Source organism: Lissotriton helveticus, chromosome 1_1 (genome assembly GCF_964261635.1).
Source record: "Lissotriton helveticus chromosome 1_1, aLisHel1.1, whole genome shotgun sequence".
NCBI lineage: Eukaryota > Metazoa > Chordata > Amphibia > Caudata > Salamandridae > Lissotriton > Lissotriton helveticus.
In genome coordinates this window covers 1,089,360,161-1,089,384,389 of record NC_136057.1, presented here as the reverse complement: position 1 = coordinate 1,089,384,389, position 24,229 = coordinate 1,089,360,161, and positions in this window count along the sequence as shown.

Here is a 24,229-nt window from a genome sequence, read left to right as displayed (position 1 = left end):
TGATGAAGACCCCGCAGCAAGGGTAAACCCATTTCCTGCAACCTAGAGGGTCGAAACGTCGACAATTGTTTCTGAATTATCAACTTCACGCCACCATTTTAACATTCATGTATTTTGTGAAGTATGATCTCCAAACAAGTGATTTAATGAACTGTTGGTCTTGTGTTAGTTTATATATTTAAATTAATGGACAGATATAATTGTGCCAATTGGTTGTTGTTTTTATTGTCACTACTTCCTTCTATTCCACCCTCACCTTCACTTCCTTCCCTCCTCCTTTGGGGCACCTCACAGCCTTTGTAAATTGTGAATTTAAGATATGATACTGAACATACAGCTACATGGTGAATAAAACGGTGTAGCTTGATTTACTGTTCCTTTATTTTTATTTGAACTGTGACAATTAATGACCATACACTGGGACCCCTTCCTCTCAGTACTAATAAAAGGGGCCAGGCGCACGTATCCTGGGCCAGTTCCAGATAGTATGTCACTATATCTGTGTGATTATTCTAACTCCATTGGACCCTTACAATGCAGGAGACTGAATGTGCAACACAAGGAGTGGTTATAAGTACTCCCCATTAACTCCAGGGGTGTATTTAACGGGGCATGCACCAGGTCATTTGCAATGCGACACTAAGTGGCCAATTGCATCGCACAACTAAAGACCTCCATTTGTAGATAGCAACATCAACCGATCCCACCAAACAACAAGGGGCCAAGTACGTGGCAAAAGTTGCACTATAGAAAACCTGTAACAAAATGCATGGCACCTTTGCAACTGGAGGTGCAGCTAGAAGCCAGTATGTGACATCAAGAAAATATCAATTGAATTTCTGGTACCATTCTTCCAAGCTTTTAGATGAATCGATGAGTTTGTTTGTGACAGACTCCAAATGTTTTGCCTCAAAGTCTTTCGACACCCGAGCAGGTGTAGAACCATGCATTCTCTTGCAGCGATTTTTAGCCACAATGGAGGGGATGTAAGTCCTTTGACATTTTCGGATTTCTAGGATTGCATCTGAGATTCATAGACCTATGCCAGCCAGGCAGGTGGCCCATATACATAAAATCTACCGGTTAAGTCTTAAGGTTTCTGTGCATTTTGCTGTTTTCTTAGTCACTTATTATTTTTACATAGAAAAAAATTCTTAGCAGACATACACTTTCCTCCACACGTAGATTAAAGTGTTACTGTTGCATGAGCTTTACAAGGTGTAGTTAATTTTGTGGGTGTGTGAATGCTAACAGCCACATCATTTCCTGAGTTTTCACAAACTCCTCTTCAACCCTCCCCCGCGATAGAGGTGGTTGAGGATTTACACCAGTAATGTAGTGGAGTAAATCCCTTTCCAAGGGGGACGGAGGAACGCATCACCCCCAAACTTTGGGGCACATTAGGTTTGCGGTTAATCCGCATCCTCCGGGCCGGCGGAAGCCACCGCCGGCCCGGAGGATGCGGATTAACCGCTGCGGACAGTAAAAAGACCCCCTGCCAGATTAGGATGGCTGGGGGATCTTTTTTCCGTCCGCCGCTTTTCCGCTGCGGTCGCCTCCCGTCCGCGGCGGAAAAGCACTAACATGGCTGGCGGTGTCTATCAGACACCGCCAGCCATATTAGGATGTCAGCGGTGCTATGCCTTTACACGGCGGCATTTCCGCCGTGTAAAGGCATACGGACTTGTCTTTGGGGGCCCGTTGAAGGCCCCCAGGGGTGAAGCGGGTGGTGGGGGCTGCACATGGGGGGTACCTATGGTACCCCCCCTGCCTTTGCGTGCACGAAGCGGCAGGCACCACACGGTGCCTGCAGCTTCGTGCAAGCAAAGGAAAACATGTGTTTTTTAACATTGCGGCATGTGCTGCTACAAGCAGCACCTGCCGCAATGTTAAATATATAGGATGTGACCGCCAGGGTGACGGTCACATCCTAATTGGCATGGAGGGACCGCCGCTGCCCCTGCGGACGGTCCCTCCTCCTCTGGGGTGGCAGACGGACGAAAGTCCGTCCGCCATCCTAATGAGCCCCTTTGTGTGGTGTTAGAGAAAGGGATTTTTGCACAGGGTCGTTTTTGTTTTCCTCAGAATGAAATTTAAAAAGAATGGTTAATTACACATAGCAGTTAGCACTTCCCAAAGCGGAATTGTACCCTCGGTAATAAACAGAGTACTAGATGTCACACATAATGAAGGCCCTGGAATTTTATACCCATGACAATGTAAGGGTACAGGTGTGTCTCACTTATCTGAAAGCTCTAGGTTATAAATGGACACTTCAATGCAACACACGAAGGTGTAGATTGAAACAGCTGCTTGCGGAATGTATACATAATTGTTCTTTTTTCTTCACCGAACTAGAGCTGCTGGAGCTCTGAGCCCCAAGGGAGTAGTTAGGGTCAGCCTGATGGCATGGACTTATCGCATGGAGGTCATGTGAGGGTCTCCAGGGGTCACAGCCTTCGCCACAGCCTTCGCTTGCCTTTGGCAAGAAAGAGACAGGTGAGAAAGAGACTGGTAAAAGAGTAAGAGAGGTTAGAGACAGGTGAAAGATGTGAAAAAGAGACGGAACAGGTGAGAAAGTCAGAATTAATACAGTGTAAGGAGATAAGTGAAAAAGAAACAGTGAATACATAGAGGGGGAGACAGGAGGGGGAGAAGGAGACAGCAGCAGAGCAGAAAAGACAGGTGAGTGAGAGGTAATAAATAAGACAGACAATGGAGAAACAAACGGTTGAGGCGAGGGTCAAAGCAGGTCAAAGGTCCAATAAATTCACTTCATGTGATACCATTGTGGTTAATGTGCAAGTGATGCCACCTACCCCAGGCAATTTGCTGAATCGACGCCAAGGGCTTATCCTACCATTTAAACAGCAGCTTGGGATAATATTCCCAATACAGACATTTTTGGCAGTGCACAATTCAAAGACGAAGGAAATACGCACTTAGAGAACAAAGAGAACAAAATAGAGCGAGAAGTGAAGTGACTATGGAGTACAGGTTCACAGTACAAACCATGAAGATTTATTTCAAATTTAGAATCATTATGGAAAGAAAAAGATAAGTTAGCAATTCAATAATTTATAATGAACAAGAGGATAACGAGGTCAGCCTCTAAAAATATTGCAAACACAGAGCAAACTGTCACAGGGAGTGCTCAATTTAAAAGTCTTAAACTATCTAATTACAAAGTAAACAAGAAGACTGACATGAAGTCTGACTCTCTAGAAAACAAGAACAGCTCCATCACATATCCCCACAATCATGCCTTCCACATAACATGAGGTGGTAAAATGGGCTGTATTAATAACAGTTATGTTATACATAGCAATCAAGATTGCAGAAATTATGTTTCATAGAGCAGGCTACTTGTCAAAACCCAAGGTGAATGTCTGATCTGAAGCAGTAACGGCCCAGCAGGAGTGATGCATGATGAGAGTCCTACCATGACCTTCAGTCAGTCAGTCAAATTTGCTTTATTCGAGATAAAAAAAACTCATAAAAGCATACAGCATAAAAACAGTTGAATTAATTAATAAAATGTATTTACAAATCACGAAATTCATCATATATACAATTTAAAAAGAAATATTTATGAAGAAGCATACTGACTAGGTTTAAAAAAAAACTTGTTAAAATTCACCATCATTGCATTCAATCAATGCCCCTGGGCACACAGTTTGAGATTGGGGTCTAGCCCACCACAAATTTCCTTCTAATGGCCTACACCCACCCCAAGTATTTGGCAACCGCAACTGTAATAACCGGCAAGGTGTTAGTGCAAATTATTCTTAGGGCCACCTTGCTGTCCTTTGTGCCTAACAATTTGCACATCGTCTTTAGCCATACACGTCGGGGGGTTAAATAGGCCCTACACACAAAAATAAGGTGGGCAACGGTCTCTCTTTCGTTTTTACACACCGGGCATAATTCAGAATTTCCTTTGCCCCATCTACCGGTTAGTGATCTTAAAGGGAGTGACCCTGCTCTAAGTTGGAAGTAGAGCTTCCTATTCTCCGGCTTAGTGATGATGTCCCAGTACTGCTCTAAGCTAGGAGAAACTTTTATTTCCAAGAAGCGGCCCTCCATAGTAGAGGGATCAGCATTATTCCAGTTCCGGTAGGCAACCATTTCCCAGTACCTTTCTTTTAAAATGTCTCTGGATGGGAACTGGACTGTTTCTGGGTTCTCCCACAACCCCTGCAAGCCCATTAGTATCAGTACTTTATGGAGTTCTTTAAGCCAAGTGATCATATGAAATGTATCGGATTTAATGACATTCAAAAATCCCAAAGCATAATGAATAAGTTCAGGAGTAACCCAGATACGTCGCCAATATAAAATGGGTCGCAATCTACCCATATCTGAGAGGGCTTTCCTGCCTAGATCATAACGCAGCTGTTGCATTGGGGTGCTTTTGGGGAGGCCAGGAAGATCACGAAAAAATGTATTCTCCACTAGCGTTAGAGATGTCAGCTTGTCATAAGCCCATATTTCGGCACCATAAAGGGCCGAACTTAGGGCTTGCACCTCATATACTTGCAGTGCTGGTTGTACAGGCTTGATCAAAGACTTCCTGTACTCCCGGCATATAGCTCCCGTGTTTTGGCGGAGTTTAAGTGCCACCATTTCTATATGCTTCCCCCAGTTCACTCCTTTTGACACATGGATACCTAGGTAAACAAAGTCTGATACCATTTCCACTTTTTGGCCGTCCATAAAGAAGTTCCCTTTAAAGCTATGGTGGGGGTTACATGCCATAAGCTTTGTTTTTGCGACATTAACTTCCAACCCCCGATTGACACAGAAATCCTCAAAGATCTTCAGGGCTCTCTGTAATCCACTGGGGGTTTTGGACATAATGAGCGTGTTCTCTGCGACTAGTAGAATTGGGGTTTTCATTCCAGCCAGACTAGGAGCGTCTACTTCACCCAGCAACATATGCTCTACTACCCCGTTGATGTACAATGAGAAGAGCGTGGGGGCCATGGCACAGCCTTGGCGCGCCCCATGCTCTACCGGGAACTCCGAGGTTACTTGGCCGTGACCCCCCCACTGAATTTTTGCATAATTTGACTCATGCAACCTCATCACAAGTGTTAGGATCTCTGCCGGCATACCCATCTCGCTTAGCACTTTCCACATCTGGGATCTAGGGACTAAATCGAAGGCAGCACGTAAATCTATAAACGCTGCATACATGCTGCCTTTTCCTAGTACTACCGTCTTCCAGCATATTAATATAAATCTGAATATCTGGTCTATGGTACTAGTTAATTTGCGCAATCCGGCCCGGAAGGGGGTCAAAATGTCTTTTTCTTCTACCCAGGCCGATATTTTCTCTAGGATAATTTTTCCAATCACCTTTTGAATTGTCTCTAGCAGGCTAATAGGCCTATAGTTCCCAGGCTGTGATTTTTCGCCTTTCTTGAACACCGGGATTATAACAGCGCCTAGCCAAGACTTAGGTACTGGTGCCCCCAGTGCCAAGGCGTTGGCCAGCCTTGCTATGTAGAGTCCCCAGTGCTTTTTATCGTAAAGAAAAACATCCGCAGGGACCCCGTCAGGTCCCTGTCCTTTCCCCCTCGAGACAGAGTCAAGTGCCACTACTGAGTCTTGAAAACTAAAAGGGGCAACTGAATAAAGAGTATGTTTCATAACGTTACATGGTTTGAGGGTGGGTCAGGGTGACCTCCTTTCCCCCACTTGACAATACTCCAGAAGAGTTTAGAGTCTCTAGCATTACTGGCTGATTTGAGGTCTTGCCAGAATTCCTCGTCCCAGTGTTTCTTTGCTATGTGGATGCATTTTTATACTCCTGTCTTGCTACCCTGACAGCAATAGGGTCTCTTCTTTTTATTGCTGTTCCCAAAGCTTTTCTTGCAGATCTACAAGCATCGTTGTACCATCCCACCCTCTTTTGGCAATTATGTTTCCTTTTGTTTTTGGTAACTACCTTAAAAAAATGGCCCTTTATGTTCCCAAAGAATCCTTCATGCAAGTTGATGATGTCTCTCAGGTCTTTTCCTGACAAATTTTCGGTCAACAATATGGTCTCCATAGCAGATGTAGTTATATTCAGCTCATTGCTAATATTTTCCAAGACCACGGTACTCATTGCAACTTGGGGCCACCTCACTCTTCTCATATCGTTAGAAGGGACAATATCGGCTATGGGCTCCTCGTCCTCATTAGACCCCTCCAGAAATGGTGAGTAATACATAGGGGATTATGATCACTCTCCTGCCTGGGAACAACCTTCATGTCTTTTATTAAATGCCAGATTGCCATATTACAGATAACATAATCTATTCTGCTTTTAGAGCGACCATTATCAAAGGTATTTTCACCATGACCATCGCTCGGGGTTCTTCCGTTTAAAGCTCTAAGTCCCCTTTCATTGCATATTGCATTTAGCTGGATTATGCTATCTGACCATCTGTCTATTGGTTTTAAATCCAACTTAGGGATCCTCCACTGGGAGTCTTCTTCTTCCCCCACGTACCAGTCTCCTACAGTGAGGGGCTCAAAGGTCATGTTTAAGTCACCAGCAATTATTATATTGTTCTCGCCTGGCTGAGAACCAATCAGTTGGTCAAGGGCTACCAGAACCTGGGATTTCTCTCCACCGGACCCTCTATTGTACAGATTATAAATGTCCACGATACCTAGAGAGCCCAATGTTAGCCTAATCAACTGTATGTCCCTATTGTTAGTTGGAAGTTCTACCACTGTATCAAAAAGTGCTTGGCGTAGCCAAATCGTTAACCCCCCTTTTGGCCGACCCTTGGGTCCCTTAAGTGCGGGCACGAAAAAGTTCAAGAAACCTTGGAGAACTACCTCAATAACCCTTACAGAGATACCAGTAAATATTACTTAACCAATTTGGAACTTGATCATAAAGGACTTGATTTAAAAATAGACATTCTTGGCCTTCTAACACTCTAGTCATTAATGTCTCGCTTGAGCCTGGACAGAGTATCAGGGGTATCACAAACTGGATCTGTACTGGTTGGTTAATTGGGGGTTCCTCAGGGGGGGGAGGGTGGTTTGCAGGGGGGAAAGGGTAAGGCAAACAAAAAATAAAATTTTTCTCATCTCCAAAATGGCGGTCGTTAATTTTACAAATGAACAATGGATGAATTTTGCTTTGTTCAGTAACACTGAGGGGTCTGAGTTGACTGGACTTTACTTCACTATTAGATATGTCATTGGGATTGTCATCCATGACTACCATTAAGATTCTCTCCTGGAATGTTAATGGCCTGCGCACCAAACCTAGATCTAACACAATTTTACAATATATCCGTGACTTTGATGCGCAGGTCATTATTCTCCAGGAGACACATTTGGTTGAAGCTGAGATATCGGACATGCTCAAAAAGAACAGATGGGTAGATTTATCAGTTACTACCTCTCAAACAGTTAACACTAGAGGGGTCACCATATTCTTTAAAAAAAACATCAAAACAAGACTTTTGAAGCAGAAGGTTGATCCTTTTGGTAGGTGGGCAATAGCATCGGTCATGGTTGAGGGAACATACCTTACCTTGGTTGGTTACTATGGGCCTAACTGTGATGACCCATCAGCCCTGGCTACGATGTTCTCCGAGCTTTTAAACTTTCAAGAACCTATGATAATAGCGGGGGATTTTAACATTGTACTTAATCCACGGTTGGATAAGTCTTCTTCTGGTCGACAACTCCCTCACTCTAAATCTAGAGATCTTCTAATTAAAAATATGCATCAATATGGATTTATTGACATTTGGAGGGTAAGGTCGGGCTCTAAAACTGGCTTCTCCTTCAGAAACTACAAGTACCGCCATAGATCTAGGATCGATTTTATCTTGATAAACAAAAGTTTGGATAAATCGATTAGGAATGTAACGTATTTACCATCTCGCCTATCAGATCACTCGGCGATACTCCTAGACCTCGAGTTGCAGACTCAACCCCTGACCAGGTCTTGGTCAATCGATAGATCTTTGCTTACATCCCCTGAAGATTTGGAGTATGTTAAGTTGGAGACGCAATAATTTTTTAAAAGTAATATTGGTTCTGCACGCTCCAGTATAGTATGGGACGCTTTTAAGTGCTCTTTGAGAGGCGTTATTAAGAACAAAACCTCGTTTCGTAAGAAGCAGTATACCCAGGCTGTTGCATTGATAGAGGCCAACATATCAATAGCCCAATCAGAATTAGATAATCTCAACAATCCCCCAGAACATGTTATAAATGCTAAACAGGAGGAACTGATTAAGCTTAAAGGGCTACTAGCCTCTGAATTAAACCAACGTATCCTGCATAGGTGGGAAGCCAGCAAACTAGCAAATTTCGAATTTGGAAAAGGGACGGGCAAATTGCTAGCCTGGAAGTCTAGAACAGACCAGACACGAAACAGCATTGAGTCTATAACTACTGGTTCCGGTACAGTATCTTCGGACCCAGAAATAAGGTCAGCTTTCAAAGACTTTTTCCAGGCTATTTATCGAGAGGATAATAACATCACTGCTATTGATGTAGAAAATTGGCTGAATAAAATCTCATTACCAGTACTATCTACAGAACAAGCTGCCCTATTAGATCACCCTATAACGGTTGAAGAGGTATCAGCTGCCATACTAAATAGTAAACCTGGAAAGGCAGCAGGCCCGGATGGCCTACCGGCAGAAATATATAAACATATAGCAGCAGATATCGCTCCCTTCCTCACCAAGTTATTCAATCAAATTCTGGAAGATTGCGATTTACCTCCCACATCATGGAACAAAGCTTCTATTACGCTTATTCTGAAACAGGGAAAGGCATCCACCGCCTGCAGCTCTTATCGCCCAATTTCAGTTCTTAATGCTGATTATAAGATCTTCGCGTCTTTACTAGCCAAAAGATTGGGGCAGGTAGCCCCGCAGTGCTACATTCTAACCAAAAGGGCTTTGTTAAAGGTCGCCAACTCTACGAGCTGATATATGACCTAATATGAGCGATTGATATGACAACCAGTTCATCACAACCCCTGGCTATTCTCACCTTGGACGCAGCCAAGGCCTTCGACAGGGTCAATTGGGTATACCCGTCGGGGGCCTTGGAAAAATTCGGTTTTGGAAGGTCCTTTCGCAGAGCGGTTGAATTACTGTACCATAGTCCATTGGCCTCAGTCTTGGTTAATGGCGGACTGTCGGAACCATTTGCCATCACAAGGGGCACTCCGCAGGGATGCCCGCTTTCCCCTCTACTTTTTGATATTTATATAGAGCCATTTGCTCAAACAATTCGTGATGATATTAACATCGTTCCACTTAAGTATAGAGATTGGGGAAAAAAAGTATCTTTGTATGCTGATGATCTTATGATTATAACCTCGGATATCAGCACAGCGTTCCCGACGGTCATAAACCTAGCTCAACAATTTGGTAACATCTCTGGCTATGAAGTTAACGCCACAAAGACTGAGGTTATGGCATGGAACAGTATAATACCGAGACTCCCAGTACAACCTTGTGACAGCATGAGATATCTAGGCATAAAAATTGTAAAGGATATTAATCTGATCGCCCATTCAAATTTTACTATGGTGGCTAAAGAATGTAAGAAACTAATGAGTTCTTGGAGGCATCTTCCATTAACGCTTCTAGGTCGATCAAACTTAGTTAAGATGTCTATCCTACCTAGGCTGACCTTTATCTTTAACAGTATACCACTCTACTTTGACAAGAAATTGATAGCTAAGATCCAGAGCGACATTACCTCATGCATATGGAGGAATAAGACCGCTAGAATCTCTTGGAATAAACTAAGACGTCGTAGGGAGAAGGGTGGCCTGGCCGGTCCAGACATTCAGATTTATGCTTGGGCCTTTCAGCTGACACATGCCCGAATGCTACTTAAAACTCCATCAGACCAGGGTATCGGGTTAATGTTTTCATCATTACTACAATCTGAAGGTCTAAGTCAGCTGGGATTTCTATTTAAGTTTGGAGACCCCAAATGTTTTAAGAAAATCAAGCTGAAGATACTGCAGGGCCTAGCAAGAACCTGGTATAACCTCAGAACCACAACCAAAATAGGCTACTACTCTAAAGGCTCTCCTATATGGGACCTTCCTGCTCCGCCGGGCTGGACTAAGGATGCACTGATAAGCCCAATAAAAAAAGCTGGGATCTTAACATGGGGAGACTTGTTTTTTGAAGGGGAAATGCTTTCCTGGGAACATCTAGCGAATCAGGTAGGCCCCAATCTTTCCAGACTTAAATTCCTGCAAATCTCAAGCTGGGCGCAAGCACAAAAATTGGGTTCCACACGCCTCAAGCAACGACCTTTGGGAGGAAGTAGCCAACTAGAATCTTGTTTACTTGACAATCCACCAAAGTCTAAAGAGGTTTCCCACTTTTATAATTTAATCCTCGATGAGATAGATGGAACATTTCACCTTCCGGTCCAGCTATGGGGCTCTTTACTGCCTGCAGCAAATGTGAATGAACTTTGGTTAACATCTTGCAACGTTCTTTGGGATATTGTTAAACCTGCCTGGCTACGCAGAAACCATCTTTTTACCCTTCATAGGGCTTACAATTCTCCCCAGAGGTTGTCCAAATTTTCAACAGGTTCACCAGTGGCCTGTCCCCGATGCGGCCAAGTAGCAGCCTCAGATGCTCATATGTTTTACGACTGCCCACGCTTAACATCCTTCTGGCAATCAATAGGCAATATATTAACATCATCAATAGGTTCTACTGTGAATATAGATCTCAGCCTAGTAATCTTTGGGGTAATGGACAAAAAACGTAGTACTAATAACAACCTCTTGTTCTACTCAATGCTGGTGGCACGACGTGAGATTTGCAGGCGCTGGAAAGAGGTCTCTCCTCCGACACTATATGACTGGAGTACTTCGATGCTTCATATATCAAAATTGGACCTTTGTAGGACTAGAAATCCCGACAAAAGAGCTTTTTGGTTGAAACTTGATGGGTCCCACAAAATAGAGCTGGGGTTTTTTTTTCCCCCAGTTCCAATGATTATGAAGCCATGACACACTCTTTCTGCTCTATCACCTACGTCCTTGCTCTCATATTTAAGGTCAATTGGTGGAAGTGGCAATGGTGGAATCTGGCTAATGGCATAGACTACCGAAATAGTAAACAAGGGTTTGTGATTATTTGTGAAATCGACATGACTGTAGGGTCCGGGCGCCTCCCTATTACGATCGACCCCCTTTCCTTTTTTTTTTTTTCATTTGAACAGAACGGAATAACATTAGTTTATTAAGGCACTTACATATCAATGTATTTCTCAATAGTCTCATAGCGGGTGAAACCCTGTAATACATCAGGCCCAAAGCTAGGAGAAGAAAGCTGTCAGTGTTCCAAACGAAGCAGCTCAGCCACTAAAGCACCTCTTCCACATGAGTACATGTCAGTACAATATCCAGTATTTACATATATGTTTCAATATGATCGTACTTCTCTCTAACGTCAATATTGAAAAAATAAATACAATTGAAAGTGAAATGAACTCGTTTTGGCCTAAATTACATCCCAAAATAACTCTCCACTGGTTTACTTTACCAATGTGATGAACTACTTTACATGCAAATACGTCACACTTGGCCGAGCAACCAGTACCTGCTGGTATACTTTGCAATTAGTTAGAATCAAAACCGAGACACAACTCTTACTTACAATTAGAGCTGTACTGCAGACGGCCATGTTGTAACATAGACAGCTTCTTTCTGTTTTTCCAAATGCTATCATATTCCCATTCTTCACCAAGCAGCAATGTAAATGCAAACAGACCATATTAGCAGACAAAATCAGCTTTTCTCAGAGACAATCTCCGCTGCCAAATTGTCTGTATAGCTGAATCCTTTGAAGTCTGTGAACATACACACACAGAAAATCTGCAAAAATGTGTATGCATTACAAGATGAATTGGACCAGCATGTGTAAACACATTTCTGGTTATCCATCTGTCCAAGTTTAGAAAGCAATACAAAATTGAGCACACACTTTCTAACACAAAGAACAAAAGCAGCAAATTATGTTGTGCATTCAGTCACTATGCACTCCTTTTTGAGTACATATACCTTATAATTGCAAAAGAGATGCCAAATTCCTAATCGTTGCAAACAGTTAAAAAGTTTTTTTTTTGCTGCTCATATCTTTCTTCACCTGAAGATTTCGTGTCTCGACAGGCTCCTGGTATCTCAATACTGAAAGAGTTTTAATTGGAGGATGTTTGTTATGACAGACTCCATCATAACTAGGTAACACGCTCCCTCTTCCAACAGGGCTGTGGCAAGGCTTGATCAGTTTCTGGCGCCTCACGGCTGGCGACGAGGATTGTATGTTAAACGAACAGACACGGATCATTTACATAGTATATATCGATGCTGAGGCTCATGTTTAACACTTAGGCTGGAACACATATAAAGCGTAGATACAACCCTTCAACCTTTGTGTCTTGCACAGATAAAGCATTGTTCTGAGTGCTGAATACAATTACATTTGCTCAAACTTTAGTTGTGCTAATTGATTGTGCAATCGACTCAAAAAAATCTTGAGCAGTCTATCTTACTAATGTAGATGCGAATTATATTAAATTTCCAGAATTTACGAAAACGATTTGTAAAATCTGGTGCACTTTTTATTTTTATTTTTATTTTTATTAGGGATTTTACAGTGCATCATAGGAAAAAATACAGATACTAATAAATTAATCCAATCAAGAACAAGGATAATCCTACAACGGGTATCAACAACAGTACAATAATACAATCCATAGGTAATAAATAGCCGAATACATCTTATCTTACAATACAAAAAAAAGAAAAAAAAACAGTTCATCAAATAGGAGAGAGAGATAAAAGCAGATAATAGAATAAGAAACCAATAAGAAACTCCAATAATTAGAGCTTATTCTGCCTCCAATTAGTTACTGGGGCCCAGATCTTCCTCCCAAACTCTCTTCGTTTTGCCCCTTTTTGTTCGTACAGGCACGATTCGATATTATGGATTCCCAGAAACCTAGAAAGCCACATTTGGAAGGACGGAGCCACCACATCCTTCCACCCTGCTGAAATTAAGATCCTAAGAACGGCCACAGAGATAAAAACGAGGGCTTCTTCCTCTTTCCCCAGCTTTTGATTAAAATCAATGCCCGTAATTGCTAAGGTAGGGGATAGGACGATCTTTTTTCCTAGCAGCCCCTTACCAGAGCTTCTCAATCTCAGTCTTCACAGGGGTCAAGAGTTTACAATTACAAAACATATGCAATAAATCTGCTTGTCCAGCCCCACATCTAGGACAGGTATCGTCATCCCGCTGACCCCAAGAAAACAGTTTAGAGGGTGTGTAGTATAAATTAAAGACAGTTTTATAATGCTGGGCCCGTAAATTTGAGGCTCTAAGGATCTTTTTATTCAATAGTAGAGCCAGGTCTAAATCTACGTCAGGGTTCCCAAGTTTCCTAGACCATGCTGCTTCCATTTTCTCAACATCGTCTTGCACTTCCGAGAGAAGTATATTATACAAAGTCTTAATTTTTTTACTACCTTTAGTCAAGGCCTCCAAAAGCGGGCAGTTATCCTGAGGTAATGGTTTTGGTCTGAGTCCCCTCAAAGATTTAAACAGTTGACCATAAACAAACCAATGATTGGAGGGGATTCCGAACCTATTTTGCAGGGCCAGAAAGCTTACAACTACATCTCCATTCATTACTTCTCCCAGAGTCTTGATGCCCAATCCCCTCCAGATTTTAAAAGTCCTATCTGCCTCTATCCTTGAAAAGAGGCTCGAGTTGTAAATCTGTAGGAAAGGATTAATCTTTGGGATGTTACACTGCTTTCGACAGGCCGACCACACCCGCCAAACACTGTCTATAACCTTATACCTGGCTTTCTTATAAAATCTACGGTCCACTTCACAGAGCATTAGGCCCATCGCCTTCCTACCTAACAGCAACTCATAAATAGAGGGGGGTTGCTGATCTTCAAAATTGACCTCGTTCGAGCATGCCTCTGTCTGAAAAAGTACCGACATTTGTGATAAAAGACAGGTCCAGTGGTACAACCTTAGATTTGGCAAAGATAGCCCACCCCTTTCTCTTGGAAGTGACAATAAATTTGTAGACCGCCTTACTTTCCCAAATTGCCAAATAAATCTAATACAGACAGATTCCAAATTTTTAATTATTTTCTCATCCAGGAGTAGCGGTATTGCCCTAAAGAGATATAGTATCTTAGGGAACATTGTCATCTTGACCGCATTAACCCTCCCGATCAATGAGAGATGCAGCCCATCCATTCTTCTCAGATCAGTCTCTATGGATTTACAAAGCGGTATATAGTTCTCCTCGACTATTTTCCCTACTGAAGCATTAATTTTCACTCCTAAATAAATTGCTGCATCAACATATCTGGAGTCGTTCTTTACTATATTTTTTGTACAAATAATTTGTGTCTTTGCCTCATTCAATAGATACCCTGAGGAAGCACCAAACTGTTTGGTGAGCTCAGACAGAACAACCATTGCCTGTTGGGGATTTGTTGAAAAAACAGCGAGATCGTCTGCGTACGCTAGGATTTTGTTTTCGAATCCATTAAAAACCACCGGACTTAGCCTTGGGCTACCCAAGATGGCTTGAATGAGGGGGTCAATGTAAAGAGAGAAGAGGATCGGAGAGCACGGGCACCCTTGGCGCGTTCCTCTCTCTATGGAGAACAGGTCAGACTTCTTCCCCATAACTGTGACTCTGGCCCTACGCTCTAAGTACATTGCTCTAAGTGCTCTGATGGTTTTCTGTCCAAACCCTCTGCCTTCCAAGATACCCCAGAGAAACCTCCAATCCACACGGTCGAACGCCTTCTCTGCGTCGAGTAGGATCATGGCCATCTCACCTCCCGTGGCAGCATGGGCGTCAAATAAGGCTATTGCCCTGCTGGTATGGTCCGTAGTGCCACGTCCGGGGACAAACCCATGCTGCCAAGGGGAAACAAGACCGCCGATAATCCTGCCCAACCTCAAAGCCCAGATCTTTGAATAAAGCTTAGTATCGGCGTTGATCAATGAGATTGGCCGGTAGGACCCCGGGTTCTCACTAGGCTTCCCCTTTTTATGAAATATCACAATGTTAGTTTCTTTCCAAGAATCCGGGATCTGACCGGTGCATAACGGCATAACTTCTGGTTCAATACGCTTATACACTTCTAATGGAATGCCGTCTGGGCCGGCAGCCTTCCCTGAGGCTAGCTCCTGTAGAGCAGCCTTGATCTCTTTTTCCGTGATATCCCTATCCAACTCTTCCTGAAGTGCCTTGTCCAATCGAGGTCCTATATCAGAGACATCATCCACTTGTCTCATATCCAAAACCTCTCCACGATACAATCCCTGATAAAATTTCCTGAATACCCCTAAAATCTCTTTAGCCCCTGTGAATTCCCTACCACTCTCTACTATTTTTAGGATTACATTTTTTGACTTCTCTTGACGTAATCGAAGGGCTAGGGCTCTGCCTGCATGTTCTCCCGTTTCATATCTCTTAGTTCTAGTGGCCTGATATTCCCCTATCGCCTTTTGAGTTATCAATCTCTGCAGTTCTGCCTTAATTGCTGATAGGGTATTATGACTGCTACTGCCATCACCCCCCAGAGTGATATCCTTAATGTGCTCTTCTTCTACTTTTGCTAACCTCTTCACTAAATTCATTTCTTCAATCCTATCTTCACTTCTCAGCCTGGCTGCAATGCTAATTGTTTCACCTCTGAATGCCGCTTTAAAGGACTCCCACACTACGTTACGAGAGGAACTATATCTGTTGGCAGCGAAAAAATTATCCGTCCACCTCTTGATATGGGCTACATATCTGGTCTCTTCCAGTAGCCTCCTCTCAAAGGACCAAGTGGAACTTACCCTTTCACACCTCTCTCTTTGGTATACGATTACTAAAGGATTATGGTCGGATATTAACATTGGTAGCCTGGAAATGCTGACTCTATTAATTTCAGGGGTAGAGATAAAGAAGTAGTCCAATTTAGAATATTTCTGGGCTGGATTTGAGAAATAAGTAACTCCAGAACTTTGGGGCTCCTTAGTCCCCCAGATATCCACTAATCCGAGTGAGTCCATAAGTGCGTATATGGCCCTAAACACCCTAGGTTTACGCCCGGCCTACTGCCCCTTATTAACCCAGTCTGCAGAGATATTAAAATCGCCACATACTAAGAGCGGTGCAGGCCAACCAGCTAGTTCAATTTCCAAATGGTTAAAGATCTCAGGGTCATCGCCGTTCGAGCCATACACTGCACACAAAGTAAAGCCCATCTCTGCTTCTGCTATAGCCCATCTACCACAGCTATCCACCTTTGTCCTTTTCACACCTCCCAAAGATTTCCTGATCAATATAGCAACACCCCTAATTGTAGAGGATTGTGATGAGCAGGCGGCCAAATCATACCCATTGATAGCCATCAGGTTCCGCTTTGACCAAGGAATATGGGTCTCCTGGAGGCATAGTACATCAATCTTATTAAATTTAACAAAATATGCCAATTTCTGTCTCTTCCGCCAATCATTTAGTCCACCCACATTCATTGTACAAATTCTAATGTCAGCCATCCTTACTTTTAATTCGATCCTCCAATTGACCATATATCTTAAGCCTTCCAAGATTCCTTAGATACCCTTTATAACCAGATAATACAACCACAAATACAATACCATTGATGCAACTTTTTCTCCCATTTTCTTTTTTCTCCCTGCCACACCCTCCCACTTCCCTCCCAATCCCAACCCCCCACCCAACCCCTCTGCAACCCAACCCCCCCTGCACCCCCCCCACTCAACGAGGCACACAGAACTAAGCTGTGCATGTGATGAAAGTGCAGCGTTTGCGGTGAGGACAGCAATATACTTCTCTTAAAACTAAACTGTGCCCGAAAGATATACAAAACGTGAGAGAGCTACAAACAGAAGCAGGGCTTGTGGATCAGCTTATCCTTCAGCTAGAGGCACCCGCTATTACCAATATAATATCCCCTGTGTAAAGCCTATTTGCCCAAACTGTCCCGATACTCCTTGGCCTTAATTTCAGAAGAGAAATACAGTGTTTTCCTCTCATTGATAACTTTTAACTGCGCTGGGTTGATTAAGTAGGCTTGGAGTTTCCTGTCCTGGAAGGGTTTGATCAGCCCCCTGAGGCGCCAGCGCCTTTCCACCGTCACGTGGCAAAAATCAGGGCGGACAAAGAACGACAGCCCATCACAGCTTCTCCTGGCATCAGGTCTTGCCCTCTCTGCGATTGCCTGCCGTAGGATAAAATTGCCAAGGAAAATCAGCACCGCCCTGGGTTTATCCCCTTCTTTAGCGTTCCGTCGGACTTTAAACGGAGTACGATGAACTCTTTGTAGTTCATTTGGCCAGTCCCAACCGGACAACTCGGGAAAGGCTTGCTGAAAAAGTTTAATGACGTAGGACCTGATGTCGGACCCCTCAATCCCCTCCGGAATTCCCAGGACTCTTAGGTTGTTCCTTCGGAGCCTATTCTCCATCTCCTCCAGCTTCCATTGTATGTCTGAAACCTGGGAGTACTGTGAGTCCACCTTCTCCACTGCCTTTGCCACCTCGGCTTCTGTAGCCACCACCCTCTCCTCCAAGTTTGACACTCTATCCCCCGTGGTAGCACAAGCTCTAGAGAGTTTCCGAACCACTCCCTGCATTTTTATCATAGCGGCCTGGGATTTCTGACTGTCTTGACGCGTTTCCTCTCTGTGTGCTAAAATCTCTTGATGAATTGTCTCCAACAGAGACAGTTGTGTCTGTTCCAGCAGAGGGCTACCTTGCAGTGGTAAAGTCGAGGAGTGGTCCCAGGTTAGTTCTCGTCGTAGATCCCCTGCGGCATTTTGGAGTTTCAAGGCTGTAGCCGGCTGATCGTTCTCGGGGTCACTTTCTGATTCCACAAAAGAGCTACGTTCATCCTCATCTTCAGACCACTCTGCTCCACCATCCGAGACAGAATAGAAGGCTTCACTTGGAGCGCTCTCTTTCTCAATACTAGTGCCAGTCGCCCCATCAATAGCTTCATCCAGTACTGCTTCTGGGGGTATTATTATGCCAGGGGGTTTGCCACTGAGCCCCACACCAGCATTTTGGCTCCCCTTATTAAAGGTTATCAAGCTTGCTGCCTCCGGATCATTTTCCAAACTTGCAGCCACAGTTAGCATCTCACTGGAAACAATGTCCACTCCCAGTTCTTTAGGGGTTTTCTCCTTCCCCGCTTTTGTGAATAAGTCCACAATTGTAGCAGCCTGCCGAGTCTTAGGTGTCTTAGGAACACCTTGCTGCCTTTTCTTTTGCTGGGACTGGGGCTGGAGCTGACTATCCTCGCAAATGTCATTGGGGGCGGTGCTCTCATTTTCCCCCTTTAACGCTCCCTTTTTCTTCATGACATTTGCTTTGGAACCCGGGTTCTGTTTAGGAGCCATACCTCTAACCAGTAGCCGTCTCTGCAGCCGCCCAGAGCGGGTGTATGCACGTCCAACGCCGTCAGCCGCCGACAGCCACCTCTGCTGGATCCCAGAGCAGCTGTGTCCACCAACTCCCGCAGTCTCCGCTCCCGTTACTCCTCTGCTCCGCGAACTCCGCCGGCGCCGCATCAGGCTCCGCCCTCCTGTTACTGAGAAGCCTCCTCGACCAGCAACGAGCATCTCCAGCGTCCACACCGCTCCCCGCAGAAGTATTCTTAACGAGACAGATACGGTAAAAGCCGACAGCATTATCGCTTCTGCTCAGACCGACATCGGGCAAAAGACATACAGCACCCTCACCGCACCTCTGCACCGGCCACTAAGCGGCCGCCATCTTGCCCGCTGTTCGTGAATCTACGATCGACCCCCTTTCCAGTCTTGCACTGTGACAGTATGTCTTTTTCTCATATCACATTTTTCCCAGTCCACGGTACTATTGGGCCAGCCATGGTTGAGATGAGGAGCAAAAATAAAATAAAAATGAGGAGCAAAAAAAAAAAAAAAAAAGAAACCTTGGAGAAACTGGGGCTCACAGGCCCAGGTCTCTTGAAAGAGACAGATGTCAAAACTATTTACAAACCACACCCATTCCGGGCAAGATAGTTTAGGGTCCAATACTGCCAGGTTCCAAGATAATATCCCATCCCTGTCCCCCCTGTAGTCCCTCGGAGATCCACTGGTAGCTAGGGTTAATATACTTGTGCTATTTACCCTTGGTTGTTCACATCCCATGTTTTGGGCCAAAATTGGATCATTAGTCACCGTCGCCACAGGAACACTGTGCACAGTAGCAGTTACTGAAATTAAGTTTACCCCTGTTCGTTCCACAATATCTATCCCCTGGTACCCACTACAATTTGAAACAGGCTCACTATCTCAAGGTTCCTGGATACTCAGAGTAGCCACCCCTGACTCTATGGATGGCAGTCAATCAATTGCATCCAACCCCGAGCTACTGGGCCTGTGTCCTTCTGCACCTAAGGGTACATTTAAAGCATTCCGGAATGGGAGAGGGGGCAGCTTCCTCAGTTGGATTCCTGTTTGGCTAGGCGAGGAAGATCTAATTTCTAGCTAGAACAGATTTTCTGCTAAATACTCCGTAGTCAAACTTAATTCAATGACATCATGGGTTTCTCCGGGATGGGTCAGTCTTGTTACTTTTGTTATGTCGTCCCTTATCACTGATCTACAACCTCTGACGTAACGCAGCCAATGGATGGCCTTGTTCGTCAGGGTGTCTACCCCTTCTCTGATGGTGCCTGCCGCCCTTGCTAACTTTGGCACATTGGTCATAAACATTTTCTTCGTGGTAAAGTTCCCTTTCCTGAGGGCTTGACCCCTAGTGGGGGCTGATCTAGGATTTAGTGTTCTTTAGTTAGAACATATAGGGATACTTTTTGAGGATACCCCTGCTGCGAACCTAGGATCTCTTTTCTGGGACACTCCAGCTAACCCCCTAGCCTCCATGGAACCCATAATATTCTTCTGTTTGTCAGACCTAACTTGATTTTCTACTCTGACTTTTCTTGGTAAACCATGGGCCCTGATAGTTTGAGTTGTTGTTGGAGTTAGTGATATTCTTGCTTCTCCTTCTATATGTTGGACCTGAGGTGATATACCACTCGGGGGAGCACTTATTCCCAATGATGCTTGAGTTCTTGGAATAGCTTTGGTCGGATAGGCAGTAGTTTGTTTACTAGAGAGCCCCAACCTCGGCCATGGGTTACCCCCATCAAGTTTTGGAACAGAGGTGAAATTAATAATCATTGACTTCATTACCTCAATCTCATCCCTTAATAATAAGACTAGTTTAACCAGCTCATCAATGGTTCCTGGGCAATCTTTAGGGCTTAACAAATCACTCCCTGTTCCTTTTTCGACAGCGTGGGGTGTTTTGGACGTATGGCTGGAGATACCTTTTCCCCCCTCTTGTTGAATCTCTGCTAATACCATGAATCTATTTGAACACGGTAGTGGATCATGATTAATTACAGCTGTTTCTTTGGTCTTTCCAGCTTGGGGAGGGTTAACGCCAGCTAATTGACCTTTTTTCCTTTCCCCCCCACAAGATCGTTTCTGGCTTTGTTGAGCAGACCTAGCCACTGGGGGTTTAAGCTGTTTTTGGAACATTTCAGGGATGGTAATAGGATTGGATGCTAGTTCCTGTATGTCAGTTTATAACCCCCCATCCTCCCTGCTAGACTCCGTTAGGTCGGGGGGCCCTCTTTCATTGGTCAAGATATCATAACAATCCTCGATAATCGCGTCAATAGAGTCAATCCTGTTAAGTACACAGTTCATAGCAGCGTGTGTTTGACCCCCCTTCGATTTCTTCTTTTTGGTTTGCTTTATGCGTTTGGCCGACTCAGCCCCCCCAGTTCCGCCTTCCATGGATTTACGCTTGCCCATGTTCCAGATGAATTACTATAGCGTTATTGATAGCAGCCAAACCAAAATGATCATGAATGACACACTATACCTTTTTAGGTGGCTTGAGTTCAGGGAGAGACCAACTAGTAAAAGATGTTAGCTGTGTAGCCCGTCCCGTCCCCAGTCGTCCACGGACGGCCACAGACGGCCTGGCCTTTGCCCGAGCTTAGCCCGGCGCTGCCCGCGCGCACCCACGACGCGGGGGCTGTCCTCTCCTTTTCAAGCACCTCCGGGCGCGGAAAACGTCGGTGGCGGCTTCCGCCGCTAAGGGCTCTGGGGGTTGTAGTCCCCCCTCTGCACAGCGGTCGCGGGATGGAATGCCGCGGCGGCAGGAGGGAGGATGAGGGACCCAGCAATGGCGTGGAGAGCAGGTAGGTGCCCCCGCCGATGTGATGACAGCGTCCATGGTATGGCCAACAAGTCAATGCTCACAAGTGGGGATCACCCAAGATATTAGGGGATGAGCCAAAATACGAAACTGACCAACTGCTGTCCTAGCATTGTCTATACCCAGATCTCCCACTCAATTTTTTACTTTAGTGGTTCACAGAGATTCCTCCTTTTGCACCTCGGTAGAAGGATACACACACATGCAAATATTAGTTCAGTTCTTATGCATCATGCCACCACATCACTACCACCACATTTACAATGATGATATGGATAATTTCTGATTGATAAACTTTTACTCCTACTGACGGAAGTATTTCTACAACTGTGAGATCTGGTTGGCTGTTTTACCAGTGAATCACCAACCTCTCACTGATTGCCCAAGAACAGCTCACATTTCTGTTTTAAGTTTCCAAAATACATAATTAGTATAGTTCAATGACTCTTTGGAGTTCTGATTTCAGTTTCCCTAAGTGCATGATTGCATCTGTTAAAAGTCTTCACTTTCTCCTAGACACAATGTTTCTAAGTCTCTTTCTTTCTCCTAGGTGCAGCTTTTCAATAGTTCCTAAATGCTAAGATTTAGCAAATTCTAAAATTTCTATACTCATGAGTACACATGATCTACATTAGGACGGTCAGTAAATACCTTAACTTGTTTTTTTTCTTCTCTGGTTCAAATCCTTACCTCGACTGACACCCGTGAGCTGGATCGCTGAGACTCTAGATTACTGGAACTGATGCTGCTCCAGAAGGATGCTAATAAGTAAGTTGTCCACAGGATCATTCTGCTCTCTGGACACACCAATTGCCTACCAAGGGTGTAGTTCACATGATGGCGTATTTATACCCGTCTTAGTCCAAGATGCCAGCTGAGATTTCAAACTCTCGCAACCTTTTCTGGAAGTTTCTAGCAGGTTCTGAAACCTTCTAGTGGTCTTGTAAATGTCATAGTTCTGCATGTGTCCAACAGGTTATAGAAGCTTCTAGTAGGTTCTGAAGGCTTAGCAAGTTCTGGGAGCTAATCAGTTTTTTATGCGTGTTGAAGTGTTCTTCTTTATGGATGCTTAAGATGTTATCTTCTCCGAGTTCCCTGGCTAGATTTTGGGTACAATTCACCAGTGACATGACACATAATGAGTTTTATCTCTTTGCCCTGTACGTTATATGCTTGTTGTGCCTGGCACTATGGATGACTATGCTTGATGTCTCAATATGTGCATCTGATATGTCCATCCACCTATGTTAACGCTAGGTGTTTCAAGATTTTTCTGGGGTAGGTGGGATGTTGTGTTCTGGTCCACTATAGCAGTTCTCCCCTTTAAGGAACACAGTCTCGGCGTTGCCTTGGCGTAGTTGGATGTTGTTGGAGGAACTTGTGTAATAGTCTGGTCGCATGGAGGTGACAACTAGGTTCCCAAGATCTTTATTGTGGTCCACACCCTTTCCAGGCTATTAGATAATACACCTGCACATATACTAACTTTGAGTTTAAAATGTGTTTTACTTCATATTTAATCACCCCTTCAAACTCCAGAGAAGGATGTGGTGCTTTGAAATGCACATCTGGATTGCAGGGTTTGAGCAGTGAGAGCATTAAATGTATGCAAAGTGTTGGAGGCACATCTAGGGCTACTTTCACTAGGTTAATCAATCTCTTGACAAGGTTACTTATCTTCATAGTCTGAGACGATCCAAGGTAACTTGTTTTTAATTTTCTATTTCCTTTTAGTGCTAAATGTTTAGTTGATCACCAAACATGGCTCCCTATGTGATGATCATGCTCTATTGATATTTCTTGTCTGCATTAACCTACTGTCTATCCTTCTGCTCCTCCAAGTGTTTCTTAGACTGTTTGAGAATTGCTTTGAAAAGCACAGTGTTCTTGTACTGTTGGGTGATGTTGCTGGCCTCTCAAATGGCAATATTCTAGGGTGAAAGTCATTTCAGCAAAAGCACAGAGAGTAACCTAAATTTGAGTGTTCTCTGTTCTTGCACACAAACCCTGCCATCCACAGGAGTTTACTCTAATCTGCCCCTTGCTGAAATGCTAGATACCTCAAGTAATATTCTAGAGTTTGGTTAAGGTGTTCTGTTATGTCATTGATTTTTGGGTGATAACTTGTCGGTATTCAGTCATCTATTTTCTTAGTTTCCTACAGGTTTTGCCAAAATCATGCTACAAACTGAGAACCTTGATCTGTAATGATGACACTAGGTATACCATGTAGCTTGACAATATGTTCTGTGAAGGTATCCCATAAAACTGGAAGAGGCATTTGGGGCAAGGCTATGAAGTGTCCCATCTTTGCTAGAGGGTCGACAACAACTAATGTTCCTGTGATTCTATTGCTCCAGGCATCTCCACCATAAAGCCTATGGAGATGGTATGCCATGGACTTTGTGGAACAGTTATTGGATGCAGCAAACCAGCAGGTTTTTCTATGTTCTTCTTTTCCATGAGCCAATATAGCACAAGTAGTCACATGATGTTCACCATCATGTTGCACACTCAGCAACCAAAAGTATAATTAAATTACAGCCTTTGTTTTTGTGCACCCAGTGGCTACCCAAATCAGAATCATGCAGCCAAATTAATATTTGCTGCTAAAATATAATATATATATTTGGAAGCGTCATGGTTCCGAAGCTTTCTAACAGGTTCTGGTACTGGATGCTTCCTGAATATCACTGGCTAGATTTTGGGTACAATTCACCTATGACATGACCCATAATCAGTTTTTTATACCTCTGAGTCTGTACATTATATGCTGGTTATGCCTGGGGCTATGGATGTCCATGCTTGTCAACTCCGTTGCACATACGATACATCCATCCACCTATGTGCATTTATAGATGTTTTCCTTTTGGGATTTTTTAGGGCTAGGTGGG